At 38.8% G+C, this 21042-nt stretch overlaps 1 pseudogene; it reads left to right on the top strand.

Annotated features, from left to right (window-relative positions):
• Window positions 1–21042, top strand: part of LOC113219633 — a 110200-nt pseudogene extending 89158 nt beyond the window's left edge.

The following is a 21042-nucleotide window of genomic DNA, read 5'->3' as shown; positions in this document are numbered from 1 at the left end:
GGAAAGGAAAGGAAAGGAAAGGAAAGGAAAGGAAAGGAAAGGAAAGGGTGAAACCATCATCTGAAGGAAAGTCTAGTCATTGCAGACAAATTTAAGAATTAGTCTATCTGGCCGGGCACGGTGGCTCAAGCTTGTAATCCCAGCACTTTGGGAGGCCGAGATGGGCGGATCACGAGGTCAGGAGATCGAGACCATGCTGGCTAATATGGTGAAACGTCGTCTCTACTAAAAAATACAAAAAACTAGCTGGGCGAGGTGGCGGGCGCCTGTAGTCCCAGCTACTCGGGAGGCTGAGGCAGGAGAATGGCGTAAACCCGGGAGGCGGAGCTTGCAGTGAGCTGAGATCTGGCCACTGCACTCCAGCCTGGGCGACAGAGCAAGACTCTGTCTCAGAAAAAAAAAAGAATTAGTCTATCTGTTCCCTATTCTCCCAGTAAAGGATCTGTAAAAAGTTAAATAGCACCTTTTCCCCATCTGTAAAAAAAAGAGTAGTCACAATTACTAAATAAAAATGGCATAAAATATGCATCGATATCAACAAACAGGTAAATAATAAATGATTTACTTTAAGGAGTCTTTGCTCTGACCTGACACAATTTATGTTCATCACTGGGCTTGATGGACTTGACTTCCTCCTTCTTCCCTCCCCATTATGAACCCCAAAAATTCTCTTGTCCTTTTTTTTTTTCTTTTCTTTTCTTTTTTTTTTTAGACAGGGTCTTGCTTTGTTACCTAGGCTGGAATGTGGTGGTACAATTATGGCTCACTGCAGCCTCGAACTCCTGGGCTCATGTGATCCTGCCACCTCAGCCTCCTGAGTAGCTAGGACTACAGACATGTGCCACCACGCCCAGCTAATTTTTTTTTCTTTTGTTACAAAGTCTTATTATGTTGCACACACTGGTCTTCCACACCTGGCTTCAAGTCTTTTGTCCTTATTATCAATAGCCATTTGTTAAAATCTTGTGAAAGGTCTGATGAAGTGGCTCCTGTCTATAATCTCAGCACTTGGGGAAGTCAAGGCAGACGGATAGCTTGAGAACAGGAGTTTGAAACCAGCCTGGGCAACACAGTGAGACCCAATCTCTACAAAAACTTAAAAAAATCAGCCTGGCATGGCAGTGTGCATCTGTAGTCCCAGCTACTCAAAAGGCTGAGGATAGCTTGATCCCAAGAGTTCATGGCTGCAGCGAGCTATGATCACTCCAGCCTGGGTGACAAGGCGAGACCAGTCTTGACAAAAAAAAAAAAAAAAAGTTGTGACATTTTCCAGCAAAGGCAGGAAGAGGCAACTACCTCTCAAGTTAGAATCATCCATTGCACTTGTTCTTCTAAAATCCTTTTCTCTTCTCTCAGAAGTCATTTCTATTTCCCTATCACTCTGGCAGCCAAGTCCTTTTGGTAACTCTGGTTAACCTCCAGGGCATTACTTCTCTCTCTTGCTTTCAATGCTATTTGTTTCTTATGTGAGATACAATATAGGCAGAATGAGGTGTTTGGTTTTTTTTAAAACCCCAATGTAACATGCTCCTAACGTCCTAACGTACTTGACAAATGAGACTAGCCTTGTTTTTTTTTTTTTTTTTTTTTCTTTTTTTTTTTTGAGACGGAGTCTCGCTCTGTCGCCCAAGCTGGAGTGCAGTGGCCGGATCTCAGCTCACTGCAAGCTCCGTCCCCCGGGTTTATGCCATTCTCCTGCCTCAGCCTCCCAAATAGCTGGGACTACAGGCGCCTGCCACCTCGCCCAGCTAGTTTTTTGTATTTTTTAGTAGAGACGGGGTTTCACCGTATTAGCCCGGATGGTCTCGATCTCCTGACCTCGTGATCCGCCCATCTTAGCCTCCCAAAGTGCTGGGATTACAGGCTTGAGCCACCGCGACGGCTGAGACTAGCCTTGTTAAAATGTTTTTCTCCTCTGACTAGCATTGAGGAAAATATATAAGTACACACATCTTAGCAAGCAGTAATTATAGAGTAGATCAAAATCTAAAACTTGTTCTTCTTAGTGAAAATAATGATTCCCTATTATCTGAACAACTACCACTTGCAGATGATCAATACAAATATTCTGATTAAGGGTTAGATGAAGTTAGCTACAGAGCTAAGAAAAAGATGGGGACATCAGGTCATAAAAATACTAAAGAATTTTCAAGGGGAGGATTAGTGTTCCCTCTTTAAGATTATCAATCAGTGGAGGTTTGGGGCAAGGTAAACCACCTCAGCATAAATTATTATCCTTTCAGAGACTGATTATCCTATTAAATAGATTAACCCAAACTCAGACAGAAAAGGATTAATCATAAGCGGGGGAGATTAATACATACATATATATTACAGATGTATATACACACATACATATTTCGTAAATATATGAAAATGTCAAAGTTCAGAGTATAAGAAGGGAAAATTAATAAATAACAAATTTAGAAGGAAAGGTAAGCAGGACAATATTTATTATGCCAGTTTAAAGACTAAAACCTATTAATATTTCCTGCCCAAGGCTTCAAAATTGTTCTCACTCTCCTGCAATCTTCCAACCTCAGACAATGAGATTATACATACACATACAATCATCCACCGAGACAATTGGGTTACATATACCATTTTTATACTTCCTCTAGGGCTTCCTAGCATTGCTTGAAATCTAATAGGAACAGAATATTATGAAGGAAAATGAGTCTGTACAGTCCACTTCAGACTTAATTTCATGAAATGTATTTAAAATACTCCTATAATTTACTTGAATACCTGTGCCCACTATATAATGAAGAGAATGAGTAGTATGTATCAATAAGGAAACAGAAAAAGAATTGGTGCCCTCAGCCCTAACCCCTAGTGGAGTCAACAAACTGCATGGCAAATCATTACCATTTCTCTGCCCCTGCATGGTCAATCTCACATTGAATAAATTTTCTCTAATATATATTACAAAACATCAGGCATATCAACCTGGTTTCTTAAATAAAATTAGCACCACAGCCTATAGAATGTAGCCTGATATTCAAGGTCAGCCCCGCACACCCCCATACACAGTCCCAATCTTTTCCTACCATATCTCTCAGCACTTGCTTACAAAAAAGTCCCAGTCTTTTCCTACCATATCTCTCAGCACTTGCTTACAAAACTCTCCACTCCAGCCAGCCTCGTATACTCCCCATTCCCCTGCATATTCTCATTTCTCTTATATCAGGTCATCTGGAAAGTAAATGGAATGTCATCCCCAATAAAACAATTTGAACAACAAAATAAAATACTATTGGCTTATAACCAAAAAATAAAAAATAAAAATCTGTGAGCCCATACTGATATAAACAAATGATTAAATAAACAAACAAAAGAACAGACTAATCTCTCAATTAGGATAATTCCCAATAATTTATGTAAATACTCCATCCTCAAAGAAGTAAACATAATTCCCCATTCTTTAAGTGTGAGCTGCGCACAGTGAATTACTTTGAAAGAGTACAGTATTAAAAAGGGGGGAAAGGCAGTAACTTCACAGTAGAGAAACCTAATGAACACCTCAACTGGATGATGACTATCATCTACAGTGATTAGTCATTTTGATATTATGTACTCTTGATATAATATGATAAAAATAGCACTTAACCTGTGTTAAGTACTTAACCTGTGTTAAGTCAATAATACTATTGACCCTCTGACAATATGTCAGAAGGAGGATCATCTGCTTCGGGTGATCCTGATTCATCAAGCCATGATGATGCTGATGGCTGGATGTCAAGGAGCAAAGGACATCAATGACTACCAGGCAAGCAGCATCTACAGCGTGGATACACTGGACAAAGGGGTGATTCACATCCTGGGCAGGATGGAGCTGGATGGAATGAGATTTCATCCTGCTGCTCAGATCACCGTGAGATTTAAAACTTACAAATTGTTTATTTCTGGTATTTTCTACTCAATATCTTAGAACTGTGATTGACTGTGGGTAACTGAAACTGCAGAAAACAAAAGTGTGACTAAGATGACTACTGTATTTGAAATAGAGGAAACTGGTTATATGAGTAATTAAAGGGCTAAAATGCAAATTGAGGCAGCCTATGATAAGCAAAAGCAGAAAGCCACTGCAATGCCACCCCCTAATCTGGAAGGCCAAGAGAAGAGGCAGTGTTACTGGAGCCTGGAGAGTGGAAACACTTCACAGAAGCCAGAACCACAGGCAGAGTCTAGAGGAGCCACAGGCTTCTTAAGAGTTGTTACCTAAGGCAGAGAGGGATTGAGAGAAATATAAGGGCTTCTTCCTTCCTCTTGACTTTTAGCCTCCCACTTCCATTCAAAAGCCAAGAGTGTCTACTGTCCTGTAACACAGGCCAAGCAAAGAAAAGGTGGGGAATGAATCTAGTCAATCAGGTCTACACAATAAGCTACCACTTTAGGATTATTTCTAGCTTGATGTACAGTTAGGTCTGGGCAAAGCCAGCAGCTTGATCAGTTATTTTTATTTGGAATTTTCAAAATGTGTTTTTTGTTGTTGTTGTTGTTTGTTTGTTTGTTTTTGAGATGGAGTCATGCTGTTTCGCCCAGGCTGGAGTGCAGTGGCGTGATCTCGGCTCACTGCAAGCTCTGCCTCCCGGGTTCACACCATTCTCCTGCCTCAGCCTCCTGAGTAGCTGGGACTACAAGTGTCCGCCACCACGCCTGGCTAATTTTTTGTATTTTTAGTAGAGACGGGGTTTCACTGTGTTAGTCAGGATGGTCTTGATCTCCTGACCTCGTGATCCACCCACCTTGGCCTCCCAAAGTGCCGGGATTACAGGCGTGAGCAAAATGTTTTTTATAAGGACTTTCTGTGGTGAACATGAATGCTCATTCCCATCTTATAAAGGGAAGGTTGAAATAGGGACAGCTGTTTGTATGAAATCTCAAAGGTCAGTGACAGAGCTGGGGAAAGGATGAGTATTTGTTTAATCTGCAGCATTATTTTCTGTTGTTTCATTTTTTTTTCTCCATTTTAATTATGCACAGGGTCACTGAAAGCGTTCAAACTAAAACTAGAAGCATAGTAACTTGTCCAATTAAACTACCAAACTTAGCTTTGGAATGGAGTGGTTTGATTGTTTCCTATAAGGCCAAGATTTGCTCTGAGCAAAGCTATAGGTCCACACATTCTAACAAAGAAAACAAATAAAAAATACAAACATAAGAGTTAACATTTTATAGTTTCTGCTAATGTTGTGTTACTTTGGAGGCAGGCAGCCCAGACTCAAATGAAAACATACCAGAGTAGGCAAGTAGAAAAAAGAAACAAACATTTAACAATTTTAAGAATATGCCTTATTTTTTTGAGAGTCTTATGCCATCTTAAAGGGTATTCATATTACCTAAAGGCCCCTAGAATTGAGTAGACCCAAGGAAACACCATAGCCTCTCACTCTATGTGTTGTGTTTCTGGGTCAATTAGATTCTGCTTGTTTCTGTGATACTCTTGAGAATCCAGGAAGTTTAGAAGTTTAGTTTGGGTTGAAACAGCAGATATCAGACTACTGTTCTTATCTGCAGCCACCCTGCTTTCTGATCTCCTTGAGACCCAGGGCAGCAAGACACAGGGGAATGTGATTGTTCCAAGGACATTGGGACACTGTAAATTCATGGTAGAGCTTTGAAAAGCTATTAGATTCCTAGGGTGCTAAACCAGGAGGTAGGGAGTAACGGTGGTGATAACAAGAATAACTCCCAGGAAGATAAGGAGCATGTTTTACATTTCCAAAATGCTCTTCTTGAGGTAATATGTATCTATGTCTGAAATAATTTTAAATGAAATTAACAGTGATTATAGCCTGTTATAGTCAAGATTGTAGGACACAAGATTAATATGCAAAAGCCAACTGCTTTCCTATATACTAGCAATTAACAAGTAGAATTTGAAATTAAAAAATTAAAAACACAATACCATTTATATTAGCATTCAAAAAATGGAATACTTAAATATAAATCTAATGAAATATATATATTACAAGACCTGTATGAAGAAAACTATAAAACTCTGATGAAGTAAATCAAAGAAGTGAATGGAGAAATATTTCATGTTCATGGATAGCAAAACTCTACATTGTGAGGATATCCGTTTTTCCAAACTTGATCTGTAGATTCAAAGCAATACCAGTCAAAATCCTGGCAAGTTATTTTGTGGATATTGACAAACTAATTCTAAAGTTTAAATAGAAAGGGAAAAGACCCAGAATAACAAAAATAATATTGAAGGAAAAGAACAAAGTTGAATAACTGACACTGCTTGACTTCAAAGACTTACTATAAAGCTACTGTAATCAAGACAGTGTGGTATTGGTGAATGAAGAAACAATAGAATAGAAAATCCAGAAACATAAATACAGTCAAAAGACCTTTCACAAAGAAGCAAGCGCCATAACTGGAGAAAAGAAATAGTGCTGGAACAACTGAACATCCACATCCAAAAAAATGAATATAGATACAGAACTTACATCCTTCATTAAAATTAACTCAAAATGGATTGCAGACCTAAATGTAAAATGCAAAACTATAAAACTCTTAGAAGATAATGTAGGAGAAAATCTAGATAACCTTGGGTTTGGCAATGGCTTTTAAGATATGACACCAAAGGCACAATCCACGAAAGAATGAATTGATAAGCTGGACTTTATAAAAATTATAATTTTCTGCTCTGTGAAAGACACAATAAGAGAATGAGAAAATATTTACAAAAGGCATATGTGATAAGGGATTATTATCCAAAACATATAAATAACTCTTAAGATTCAACAACAAGGCCAGGCATGGTGGCTCACACCTGTAATGCCAGCACTTTGGGAGGCTGAAGCAGGAGAATTGCTTGTGCCGAGGAGTTTGAGTCCAGCCTGGGAAACACAGTAAGACTCCATCTCTACAAAAAATTTAAAACTTAGCTGGGCATGATGGTGCATGCCTGTAGTCCTGGCTACCTGAGAAGCTGAGGGAGAGGGGATTGCTTGAGCCCAGGAGTCTAAGGGTTCGGTGAACATCAGCCTGAGTGACAGAGCGAGACAGTCTCAAAAAAAAAAAAAAAAAAAGATTCAACAGTAAGAAAACAAACAATCCAATTTAAAAACGGGCTGGCCGGGCGCAGTGGCTCACACCTGTAATCCCAGTACTTTGGGAGGCTGAGGTGGGCGAATCATGAGGTGAAGAGATTGAGACCATCCTGACCCCATCCTGGCCAGCATGGTGAAGCCCCGTCTCTACTAAAAATGCAAAAATTAGCCGGGCATGGTGGCATGCGCCCCTGTAGTCCCAGCTATTGCGGAGGCTGAGGCAGGAGAATCCTTTGAACCTGGGAGGCGGAGGTTGCAGCGAGCTAAGATGGCGCCACTGCACTTCCAGCCTGGGTGACAGAGCAAGACTCTAGCTCAAAACAAAACAAAACAAAACAAAAAACCATAATCTATGATCCAGCAATCATGCTCCTTGGTATTTACCCAAATGAGTTAAAAACTTACGGTTCACACACAAAAAACCCCTGCACGCACATGGATGTTTATAGCAGCTTTATTCATAATTGCCAAAACCTGGAAGCAACCACGATGTCCTTCAGTAGGTGAATGTATAAATACACAAAGGTATATCCAGACAATGGAATATTACTCAGTACTAAAAAGAAATAAGCTACCAGGAGATAAAAAAAAAAAAAAGGACATGAAAGAAACTTAAATGCATATTACTAAGTGAGAGAAGCCAATCTAAAAAAGCTAACTACTGTATGATTCCAGCTATATGATAGTCTGGAAAAAGCAAAACAATAGAGACAGATAAAAGATTAATGGTTGTCAGGAGTTAGGGGAGAGGGAGAAATAAACAGCACTGAGGATTTTTAGGGCAGTGAGAATACTCTGATATTACAATGGTGGATACATGTCATTCATTATACATTTACCCAAACTATGGAATGCCCAACATGAAGAGAGAACCCTAATGTAAACTATAGACTTTGAGTGATAATAATGTGTCAATGTAGGTTCATCAGTTGGAACAAATGTATCACTCTGGTGGGGAAGGTTGATAATGGGGGAAGCTATGCATGGATGGAAGCAGGGGTTATATGGTTTTATGGGAAATCTCTGTATCTTCCTCTCAATTTTGCTTTGAACCTAATACTGCTCTTAAAAAAAAAAAAAAGCCTATTTTTTTAAATAAAATTAACAGTAGTATTGCAACCCCAAACCATCAGGCTGATCTGGTATCACAGCTGTTATTCCAAATTTAGTCTTCTCAAAATACTGTACTCTGAATGTAAAGTTAGCAGAGAAAAATGATGATGAAACTTAACAAGGAGATATGAACAAGGTTTATGCCTTTCAAGATATTTTTCAGTTTAACTTCAGAACCAATAAACAATGCAAATTCTATAGGACTTCAGCTACATAGATTGAAATACCAATCCTGCTGAATGCAAGCATTCATTCAAATTAAATTAGAGTGAAGCATACAGGTTTTCCATCTTGTTACGTACAGATGTGGATTAATTTTATTTCACCTAGCCAAATGTAATTTTTTTATCAATGTCATTATTTCTGTTTTTATACAGTTCATCCAACTGCAAATCAATCACTTTAACAAGCAGTTTATTTCCTGAATTAAACTTAAACCCAAAGTAAAACTGCCTTTGAACTTAAAAGCCTTATTAATAGGAGTCCTCTGAAATGATATAAAATCACCAGTGCTTCATAATCTATTTTTTCCCCTGAGGAACTTCCAAAAATGAATAACAGCTGCATCTGCATTTGCAAACAGGAAACTACAAGCCATACTGAGACCAAAGCTTAGTTATTAGGTCACTTGCTTAAAAATATTTTAGGACATGCATTATTTCACTATTACAATATTGGCTAAAAGAGCTTTAATATGCAAGACAGGATGTAAGATGCTTAGCTGATCCAAATGCCAGTCTATGGATTTGAAAGACGAAAGATCACATCACTAGAAGGTTGACAGAAGTGACACTTTGCAAAGTGCCAATGATTTATGCCAATGTCTTGCTTGATGATACTGTTATAGACAGCACTGTCATTAGAAAGTCCCTGCTGACTTCCTTCTACATTTATGGTGCACAAATTATAGGTGAGCCCAAAGATCGAACCCTCCCTGCCTTTTAGATTTCAATTACCATGTTATTTCACTTAGGTTCATTATTGCATGTGCCCTCCTTCTTTCTACCTGCTTCTTACCTTGTCTATAACACAGCAATGAGAAGGTAAGGAATAAAATGTATCCTGCCAAAAAATTAAAAGTTATAAACACATTCCCTGGAAACTCCCACAATCAAAAACTGGAAGGGATGTTTTTCAAGTCTCAAAAGTCTTTCACAATACGCTCTTATTAGGAAAAAAATACTAAGTGCAGTTTTGTTTGTTTTGAGACGGAATTTTGCTTTTGTTGCCCAGGCTGGAGTGCAATGATGCGATCTCAGCTCACCGCAACCTCCACCTCCTGGGTTCAAACAATTCTCCTGCCTCCTGAGTAGCTGGGATTACAGGCATGTGCCACCATGGCCGGATAATTTTGTATTTTTAGTAGAGACGGGGTTTCTCCATGTTGGTCAGGCTGGTCTCGAACTCTCAACTTCAGGTGATCCGCCCACCTTGGCCTCCCAAAGTGCTGGGATTACAGGCGTGAGCCACCGCACCCAGCCAAGTGCAGTTTTTAAAGAGCATATTTGAAAGCAAAGCTCTGGGGTAAACTGTAGGGATTACTATGGATTGACTTCCTATGCCTATGTGGTGACCTGAGCGTTTTCAAAACAACTCCTAAGACAGCAAAGAGAAGATGAAGCACTTAGTTTTAAATTTTTCTGCTGAACTTCTGCCTTATATATAAATATTTGTTGTGGTAAAGTTTTTAAAAATAAAGTAGTCCCCTTATCCAAAGGGGATATGTTCCAAGACCCCCAGTGGATGCTTGAAACTGCAAATAGTACCGAACCCTTTATGTATACTATATTTTTTCCTATACATACATACATACCTATGACAAAGTTTAATTTATAAATTAGGTACAGTAAGAGATTAACAACAATAACTAATAATAAAAATAGAACCATTATAACAATATACCAGCACTACCACTCTTGCACTTTAGGGCCATTATTAAGTAAAATAAGGGTTAGCTGAGCACAAGTACTACAATACACGATAGTCTGTTTTTCAGCCCAGATGGCTACTAAGTGACTAACAGGCAGGTAGTGGATACAGCATGGATATGCTGGACAAAGGGCAGAAGGGCATCAGATTTCGTCACACTACTCAGAATGGTACACAATTTAAAACATGAATTATTTGGGATTTTTCTAGTTAATATTTTCTGACTATGGTTGACCTTGGGTAACGGAAACCACAGAAAGTGAAACTGTAGATAGGGAGGACTACTGTACTCTGAAGAGGATTTAAAAATGTTATTATTCCAATATTGTATTTATAGAAACCAATAATTTTATCTTGCACTTGGAAAAACATTCCAGCTTTTGTGAACTATCTTCAACTTACTGAAGTGAAGTTGAGATGAAAGGAACTAGCTGTTATTTCTTTTTAACAAAAATTACAATAGCCTTTAACTTTTTTTCTGAAAAAAATCTCAGACAAGCCCAGAAACATTTATGTGTGCTTAATTTGTTTGAAATAACTACTTTTAGTTTCTTCATATCTTTACTTAATAGGAAAATAAATGACTTTGAAAGTCCAGCGTGAAAAGAGATTGGCCTAAAATATTTAATTGTAACTGTATTACTATTTAGATTTTATAATGTTGGTTGTGTTCTTTCCTTAGTGTGTTATTAAATAAGAATGATACCAATTAAAGTTCATACAATAAAATAAAATAAAATAAAAATGTACAGGCCAAATTTTTCTAAATGAAAACCATCCAAGATGAAATTTGTTTTGGAAACTGAAATGTATAAAACAACAGCTACTTTAATTTTTTCGAATCAAAAAGATGACACAGAAAGCTAAGATAACCACATAACAGCATTAAACCAAAAGTAACTGTTTAGAAAACTAAGCAACCACATTAACAATTAAAATACACATTACCTTCTATTTACTGGAGGCAACAGAAGTTAACAGAAAGGAACCAAAGGAAACAAAGCTTCAGTCAAACAGACTGGGATTTAAGGAAAGCTTCATTCCCAATGGATAATAGCCCAGTGGAAAACTAAGACACCTATCCAAGCTGACTGATTGGCTGTACATATCAGGGGTAGACTAGTATGCTGTAAGGATGGTGGGAGTGGGGGCCAATGTTAAATGGTTGCCCAAAATAAGCGTTATTAAAATATTTAAGTTTTATCTTATTTTTATTTTATTTTATTTTATTTTTTTTTTGAGACGGAGCCTCGCTCTGTCGCCCAGGCTGGAGTGCAATAGCGCAATCTCTGCTCACTGCAAGCTTCACCTCCCGGGTTCACGCATTCTCCTGCCTCAGCCTCCCGAGTAGTTGGGACTACAGGCGCCAGTCACTGCGCCCCTCCAATTTTTTGTGTATTTTTAGTAGAGACGGGGTTTCACCATGGTCTCGATCTCCTAACCTCCTGATCCGCCCACCTCAGCCTCCCAAAGTGCTGGGATTACAGGCGTGAGCCACCGCGCTCCGCCTTATTTTATTTTTGAGATGGAGTCTCACTTTGTCTCCCAGGTTGGAGCGCAGTGGCATGATCTCGGCTCACTGCAACCTTCATTTCCTGTGTTTAATCGATTCTTCTGCCTCAGCCTCCCCAGTAGCTGGCATTAGAGGCATGCGTCGCCATGCCCAGTTTTGTTTTTTGTTGGGTTTTTTTTGTATTTTTAGTAGAGATGGGGTTTCACCATGTTGGCCAGGGTGGCCTTGTACTCCTGACCTCAAATGATCCACCCAACCCATCTCAGCCTCCCAAAGTGCTGGGATTACAGGCGTGCGCCACCGTGCCCAGCCAAAATATTTAAGTTTTAATTACATATCCTCCTTATTTTAAAAAAGTTAAACATAATAAAGCTAAAGTTCACTTCAACCCTTTGGATGCTCCAGACCCTTTTAAAAACCATTTACATATTAAAAACTACCTAAATGTCAACCAACATGGAAGAACAGCTAAATAGACTATGGTATATACATACCAAAAAGTAGTATGAAACTTTAGAATGACACAGATTTTTTTATGCACTAACATGGAACAATCTCTTCAAAAAAATTACAGAATGACATATACCTTATAATATCATTTATGTAAAATATATTCATTATATAAAACAGTATTAATACCCATCCTTGAGAATTCTCTTGTAGATCCCAGCACCTATGTTTGACCCCATCATTGGTACATAATCACAGACATCTTTTGACAAGTTTTCTAGTATCTTGTACTACTAGTTAATTTTTCTTTTGAGTGTACTTTACAGAACCCTCAACAGCACTGAGTATGCATGGAATAAGCACTCAGTCAATATGATTTAGACAAATACTTTTATACCTACTAAGATTGATGGTAGAGGATGACAGCTACAATTCTTGCAAGTTTACTTCAACAGGTTTAGAGTAATGTGAGGTTCAGTATGAATATTTATTCTTTTTTTTTTTTTTTTTTTTTTTGAGATGGAGTCTCACTCTGTTGCCCAGGCTGTAGTGCAGTGACAGGATCTCTGCTCACTCTCTGCTCACTGCAGCCTCTGCCTCCTGGGTTCAAGGGATTCTCCTGCCTCAGCCTCCCAAGTAGTTGGGACCACAGTCATGTGCCACCATGTCTGACTAATTTTTGTATTTTTAGTAGAGACAGGGTTTCACCATGTTGGCCAGGATGGTATTCACCTTCTTTTAATAAGAGAAAAGCAGTAACATTTTCTTTTTAAAATTTTTTTAAAAACTTTTAAGTTCAGGGGTACCTGTGCAGGTTTGTTACATAAGTAAACATGTGTCACGGGGGTTTGTTGTGCAGATTATTTTATCACCCAGATATTAAGCCTATTACCCTAAATTATTTTTCCTATCCTCTCCTTCCTCTCACTCTCCACCCTCAAGTAGGCCCCAGTGTGTGTTGTTCCCCTCTATGTGTCCATGTGTTCTCACCATTTAGCACCAACTTACAAGTGAGAACATATGGCATTTGGTTTTCTGTTCCTGCATTAGTTTGCTAAGGGTAATGGCCTCCAGCTTCATCCATTTTGCTGCAAAGGACATGATCTTGTTCTTTTTTATGGCTTCATAGTATTTCATGGTGTATATGTACCACATTTTCTTTATCCAGTCTACCATTGATGAGCATTTAGGTTGATTGCATGTCTTTGCTATTGTGAATAGTGCTGCAGTGAACATACACATGCATTTACCTTTATAATAGAACAATTTATATTCCTTTTAGTATATACCCAGTAATGGGATTCCTGGGTCAAATGGTATTTCTGTCTTTAGGTCTTTGAGGAATTGCCACGCTGTCTTCCACAATGATTGAACTAATTTACAGTCCCAACAACAGTATATAAGCATTCCTTTTTCTCCCCAACCTCACCAGCATCTGTTATTTTTTGACTTTTTAATAATAGTCATTATGACTGGTGTGAGGTAGTATCTCATTGTAGTTTTGATTTGCCTTTCTCTAATGAGCAGCAATGTTGAGCTTTTTTTCATATGATGGTTGGCTGCATGTGTGTCTTCTTTTGAGAAGTGTCTGTTTATGTCCTTTGTTCACTTTTTAACAGGGCTGTTTGGTTTTTTTCTTGTAAATTTAAGTTCCTTATAGATGCTGGATATTAGACCTTTGTCAGATGCATAGTTTGCAAAAATTTTCTCCAGTTCTGCAGGTTGTCTGTTTACTCTGCTGATAGTTGCTGTGCAGAAACTCTTTAATTAGATTGCATTTGTCCATTTTTGCTTTTGTTGCAATTGCTTTGGCATCTCCATCATGAAATATTTGTCCATGCCTATGTCCTGAATGATACTGCCTGAATGATATTGTCCTCCAGAGTTTTTATAGTTTTGGGTTTTACATTTAAGTCTTCAATCCATCTTGAGTTAATTTTTGTATAAAGGAAGGGGTCTAGTTTCAACCTTCTGCACATGACTTAGCCAGTTATCCCAGCACCATTTTCTGAATAGAGAATCCTTTCCTTATTGCTTGTTTTTGTCAGGTTTGTCAAAGATCAGATAGTTGGTGGTGTGTAGTCTTATTTCTGGATTCTCTATTCTGTTCCATTGGTCTATGTACCTGTTCTTGTACCAGTACCACGATGTTCTGGTTACTGTAGCCTTGCATAGTTTGAAGTTGGCTAGCATGATGCCTCCAGCTTTGTTCTTTTTCCTTAGGATTGTCTTGGGTATTCAGGCTCTTTTTGGTTTCATATGAATTTTAAAATAGTTTTTTTTATAGTCCTGTGAAGAATGTCAGTGATAGTTTAATAGGAATAGCATTGAATCTATAAATTGCTTTGGGCAGTATGGTCATTTTAATAATATTGATTCTTCCTGTGTATGAGCATGAAATATTTTTTATTTGTGTCATCTCTGATTTCTTTGTGCAGTGGTTTGTAGTTCTCCTTGTAGAGATCTTTCACTTCCCTAGTTAGCTGTATTTTCAGGTATTTTATTCTTTTTGTGGCAATTGTGAATGGGAGTTTGTTTGTGATTTGGCTGTCAGTCTGCCTGTTGTTGGTATATACATGATTGCCAGCGATTTTTGCACATTGATTTTGCATCCTGAGACTTTGCTGAAGTTGCTTATCGACTTAAGAAGCTTTTGGGCTGAGACAATGGGGTTTTCTAGATATAGGATCATGTCATCTGCTAACAGGGACAGTCTGACTTCCTCTATTTCTATTTGTATGCCCTTTATTTATCTCTCTTGCCTGACTGCCCTGGCCAGAAGTTCCAATACTATGTTGAATAGCAGTGGTGAGAAAGGGCATCATTGTCTTGTGCCGGTTTTCAAGAGGAATGTTTCCAGCGTTTGCCCATTCAGTATGATGTTGGCTGTGGGCTTGTCATATATGGCTCTAATTATTTTGAGGTATGTTTCTTCAATACATAGTTTATTGAGAGTATTTAACATGAATGAATGTAGAATTCGATTGAAAGCCTTTTCTCCATCTATTGAGATAATCATGTGGTTTTTGTCTTTAGTTTTGTTTATGTGATGAATCACATTTATTGATTTGCATATGCGAAGCCAACCTTGCATCTTGGGTATGAAGCTTATTTGATTGTGGTAGATAAGCTTTTTGATATGCTGCTAGATTCGGTTTGCCAGTATTTTGTTGAGGAATTTTGCATTGAGGTTCATCAAGGATATTAGCCTGAAGTTTTCTTTTTTTGCTATGTCTCTGCCAGGTTTTGGTATCAGGATGATACTGGCTTCATAGAATGAGTTAGGGAGGGGTACCTCCTTTTCAAGTTTTTGGAATAGTTTCAGTAGTAATGGTACTAGCTCTTCTTTGTACATCTGGTAGAATTCAGCTATGAATTCATCTAGTCCTGGGCTTTTTTGGTTTGTAGGATATTTATTACTGCCTCAATTTTAGAACTTGTTATTGGTTTATTCAGGGATTCAGTTTCTTCCCGGTTCAGACTTGAAAGGGTATATGTGTCCAGGAATTTATCCATTTCTTCTAGATTTTCTAGTTTATGTGCATGGAGGTGTTTATAATATTCTCTGGTGGTTGTTTGTATTTCTGTGGGGTCAGTGGTAATATCCACTTTATCATTTCTGATTGTGTTTATTTGAATCTTCTCTCTTTTCTTCTTTATTAGTCTAGCTAGTGGTCTATTTTACAAATTTTTCAGAAAATCAGCTCCTGGATTCATTGTTCTCTTGAATTGTTTTTGTATTTCTATCTCCTTCAGTTTATCTTTACTTTTGGTTATTTCTTCTCTCTTGCTAGCTTTGGGATTTGTTTGCTCTTAGTTCTCTCATTCTTTTATTTGTGATGTTAGGTTGTTATTATAACTTGAGATCTAGTTTCTAATTTGGGCATTTAGTTCAATAAATTTCCCTCTTAACACTGCCTTATCTGTGTCTCAGAGATTCTGATATATTGTATCTCTCTAGTTTCAAAGAACTTCTTGATTTCTGCCTTAATTTCATTATTTACCCAAAAGTCATTCAGGAGCAGGTTATTCAATTTCCATGTACTTGTATGCTTTTGAGTAAATTTCTTAGTCTTGAGTTCTAATTTTGATTGCACTGTGGTCCAAGAGAGTGTTTGTTATGATTTTAGTTCTTCTGCATTTGCTAAGGAGTGTTTTACTTCTAATTATGTGATCAATTTTAGAGTAAGTGCCATGTGGCGATGAGAAGAATGTATATTCTGTTGTTTTTGGGTGGAGATATTTGTAGATATATATCAGGTCCATTTGATCTAGGGCTGAGTTCAGGTCCTGAATATCTTTGTTAATTTTCTGTCTTGATGATCTGTCTAATATCGTCAGTGGGGTGTTAAAGTCTCCCACTATTATTGTGTGGGAGTTTAAGTCTCTTTGTAGGTCTCTAAGAACTTTCTTCAAGAATCCAGGTGCTCCTGTGTTGAATGCATATATATTTAGGATAGTTAGTTCTTCCTGTTGAATTGAATCCTTCACCACTATATAATGCCTTTCTTTGTCTTCTTTGATCTTTGTTGGTTTAGAGTGTCTTTGTCAGAAGTTAGGATTACAACCTCTGCTTTTTTCTGTTTTCCATTTGCTTGGTAGATTTTTCTCCATCCCTTTATTTTGAGCCTATGTGTGTCACTGCATGTGAGATGGGTCTCTTGAAGACAGCATACCAATAGATCTTGGTTCTTTATCCAGTTTGCCACTCTGTGTCCTTATTTACATTTAAAGTTACATTGAACCCATTTACATTTAAAGTTAGTATTGATATGTTTGGATTTGATCCTGTCATCATGATGTCAGCTGGTTGTTTTGCAGAATTTTTATGTGGTTGCTTTATAGCATCACTGGTCTGTGTACTTCATTGTGTTTTGTAGCAGGAGTAACAATCTTTCCTTTTCATATTTAGTGCTCTTGTAAGGCAGGTATGGTGGTAACGAATTCCTTCAGCATTAGCTTGTCTAAAAAGGATCTTATTTCTCCTTTGTTTATGAAGGTTAGTTTAGCCAGATATGAAATTCTGGGTTGGAATTTCTTTTCTTCAAGAATAACAAGGCTGGGTGTGGTGGCTCACACCTGTAATCTCAGCACTTTGGGAGGCCGAGGTGGGCAGATCATGAGGTCAGGAGATCGAGACCATCTTGGCTAACACAGTGAAACCCCATCTCTACTAAAAATACAAAAAAATTAGCCAGGTGGGGTGGCAGGCACCTGTACTCCCAGCTACTCAGGAGGCTGAGGCAGGAGAATGCCATGAACCCAGGAGGCGAAGCTTGCAGTGAGCCGAGATCACGCCACTGCACTCCAGCCTGGGTGACAGAGCAAGACTCCGTCTCAAAAAAAAAAAAAAAAAGAACAACGAATATTGGGCCTCAATCTCTTCTGATTTGTTGGGTTTCCACTGAGAGGGCTGCTGTTTGGCTTTCCACTGAAAGTCTGATGGGCTTCCCTTTGTAGGTGACCTGGCCTTTCTCTCTAGCTGCCCTTGATACTTTTTCTTTCATTTTGACCTTGGAGAAGATGATTATGTGCTCAGGGATGATATTCTCATGGACTATCTTACTTAGGTTCTCTGCATTTTCTGAATTTGAATGTTGGCCCATCTAGCAAGGTTAGGGAAGTTCTCGTGGATGATATCCTAGAATATCTTTTCCAAATTGGTTCCATTTTCCCCATATCTTTCAGGCACACCAGTCAGTAGTAGATTCAGTCTCTTTGTGTAATCCCATATTTCTCAGAGGTTTTGTTCATTCCTCTTCATTCTTTTTTCTCTATTCTTGTCTGCCTGTCTTATTTCAGAAAGACACTCTTTAAGCTCTGATATTCTTTCTTCTGCTTGGTCTATTCTGCTATTAAAACTTGTGATTGCATTATGAAGTTCTTGTACTGTATTTTTCAGTTCTATTGGTTTGGTTATGTTCTTCTCTATATTGGTTATTTTGTCTGTTAGCTCCTGCAATGTTTTACCATGACCTTTGGCTTCCTTGCATTGGGTTACAACATGCTCCTTTAGCTCAGAGAAATTTACTTTTATCCATATTCTGAATTCTACTTCTGCCATTTCAGCCATCTCAGCCTCAGTCCAGTTCCAGACTCTTGCTGGAGATGTGATGTGGTCATCTGGAGGAAAGACAGTACTCTGGCTTTTTGAGTTTTCAATTTTCTTGCACTGATTTTTTTTTTCTCATCTTTGTGGACTTATCGACCTTCAATCTTTGAGGCTGCTGACCTTTGGATGAGGTGTTTGCTTTTTCTTTTAACAGTCTGGCCACTTTTCTGTAGGGCTACTGCAGTTTTCTGGGAGTCTGCTCCAGGCCCCAATTGCCTCTGATTTTCCAGTACCTAGAAGTATCACCAGTGAAGGCTGCAAAACAGCAAAGACGGCAGCCTGCCCCTTCTACTGGAAGCTCCCTCCTAGGGAGGTATGGACCTGTTGCCAGCCCAAACACACCTGTAGTGGGTGGCTGGAGACTCCGGTTGGGAGGTCTCACCCAGTCAGGAGGAATGGGATCAGAGACCTGCTTTTAGAAGCAGTCTGGCCACACTGTTGTAGAGCAGCTGTGCCATGCTAGGGTATCGCTTCCACCCAGCCAGCTTGGGCTCTCCAAAGCCCACAGGCTAGAACAGCTGAATTGCACAAATTGCCCAAACAGCAACAGTGGTGGCCCATTTCATCCCAGGTAGGTGTGACACTGTCTCTGGTGGTTGGCTGGAATTCCAAGTCAGTGTGTCTTATCCTGTGAGATGCCACAGAAATGGGGCCCACAGACCATTGCTGTTCAGCCCCCCTTCCTGGGAGTGTGGATAAAAGTCTAACCTCCTGCTTTGCCAGGAAGCCTGGAACCAGAGCATGTAAAGCTCCTGGGCTTCCATGCGTGCCTGAGCAACTGCTCTGTCAAGACTCCATGCAGCCCTGTGTATCAGACTGAAGGACCTGGTGGAGTGTGTTCACGAGGGAGTCTCCTGACCCAAGTGTTGCAAGGGTCCATGGGAGAAACATGTTTCCTGGGGTTGCACCTTCACTCACTGCTTTCCTGGGTGGGGGATGTTCCCCTGGCTCCATGTTGCCCTTGGGTGAGTCATCATCCTATCGTGCTTTTCTTCATTCTCCATAGGTTAAGTTGTTTCCTTGATTAGTCCCAATGTATGTACCTGGATGCTTCAGTTGAAGATGCTATATTAACTAACCTTTTTCGATACTTCAGTTGAAGGTGCTGTATTAACCACCTCTCCATGAGAGCCACACACTATAGCTGCTTCTAGTCAACCACCTTGTCCCCACCTCTGCAATGACATTTTCATTTTATAACCTTTGGACGTTTCATGACTAGGGAAAGGGTGCTGGTACTGATAATTAGTAACCTTTTACAGTATTTAGTAAAAATATTTTAATGTCTTTTATTTTCTTCTTCTTCTTTTTTTTTTTCTGACAGTCTCACTCTGTCACACAGGCTGGAGTGTAGCGGCATGATCTCGGCTCACTGCAAGCTCTGTCTCCTGGGTTCACGCCATTCTCCCGCCTCAGCCTCCCAAGTCACTGGGACTACAGGTGCCCGCCACCACAGCCAACTAATTTTTTGTATTTTTGGTAGAGATGGGGTTTCACCACATTAGCCAGGATAGTCTTGATCTCCTGACTTCGCGATCCACCCACCTTGGCCTCCCAAAGTGCTGGGATTACAGCTGTAAGCCACTGCGCCCAGTCCTTTTATTTCTTTTCTATGTTGCATATTCACTGTATGGCCTGGGAGAAAAGAGGGCTGGTTTTTAAAATTCTGAGATTGGTAATTTGTTCCTCCTTCTAAGTCTTTGCCTTTGGTTAAAAGAAAAGATACCCTTTACTTTGTCTAAGTTAAGGTATAATTTTACCATATCCATCAGTAAGTAGTACGTAATCTAATATAGAACTTGAATTAAGTCATAGAGTGAGGCTTTTTTGCTTTAAAAAAAATCTTACTGCTTTTTCAAAACAACCCAGTTTGTTTCTTGTTACTATAATAATCCATACTTATAATTACTCATCTAACCTAAAGGAAGACAAGAGAATCTGGTGTTTTGTATGTAAGATCTATAAAGGCTATAGTCAATTAATTTCATCCTGTAATAATTGCAGATAATCTGAAAACATGAAGTAATTTATTTATAATCCAAAAGCATCATGCAGGTTACCATGTTTATGTGATCAAATTTTAGTTCTGTTACAAATAGATCATCTACAAATAAATCTTTAAAAATAATCATCAAGTTTATTTTTTCTCTGCCTTTCACATTGTGTTACTTCCTATAGAATAAAATCAAACCTTCTTAGCTATAATCTGGCATGACTGAATTGCCTCATTGTGTCTCCAGGCATTCCCCTGAATATACCACATGGTCCTCCATATCATATTCCCCACTTCCTGAGTACTTTCCCTAAAAGACAGATCTTGGAACATATTAGTTTTTCTGCCTAGAATGCCTTCCCTATTGTTTTTTGGCAAAGTTCCATGGATAACTTAAGTTCCACCTTTAATGCTACCACTGCAGTAAAGCTTTCCCTATCTCCACCAAGCAAAGTACGTGATCACATGTTTTGCACTTTTCTCAGTAGGATTTATCTGAGTTTATCTGTGTTTACCTGAGTTTATTGTGTTAATTTATCTGAGTTTACTGTGTTTATCTGTTTATTAGATCATGAGTTTCTTGATGGCAGGGACTGTGTTTTCTTCATATTCATGTTTCCAGAAACTAATTATAGCACTTACCTCAAACAAGTGCTCACTCAATATTTATGGAATTAATGGATTTATTTTCATGGTTCCCTCTTGTCATCCAAAACAGGACGCCATGCAACTGTCACAGACCACTCATGTCTACACAAGAAGCATAAACCAATTTATGGCTACAGACAGAGGGTGTAAAATGACCCAGCAGGCCAAACGAGCCCAAATAGACTCTGTTGGGAAGTCTGTCTCCGCCAGAGAATAG

The sequence above is a fragment of the Piliocolobus tephrosceles genome, chromosome 8, assembly GCF_002776525.5.
Source record: "Piliocolobus tephrosceles isolate RC106 chromosome 8, ASM277652v3, whole genome shotgun sequence".
Classification (NCBI taxonomy): Eukaryota; Metazoa; Chordata; class Mammalia; order Primates; family Cercopithecidae; genus Piliocolobus; species Piliocolobus tephrosceles.
The sequence above is the reverse complement of the archived record's forward strand: the minus strand, read 5'-3'. Positions and strand labels throughout refer to the sequence as shown.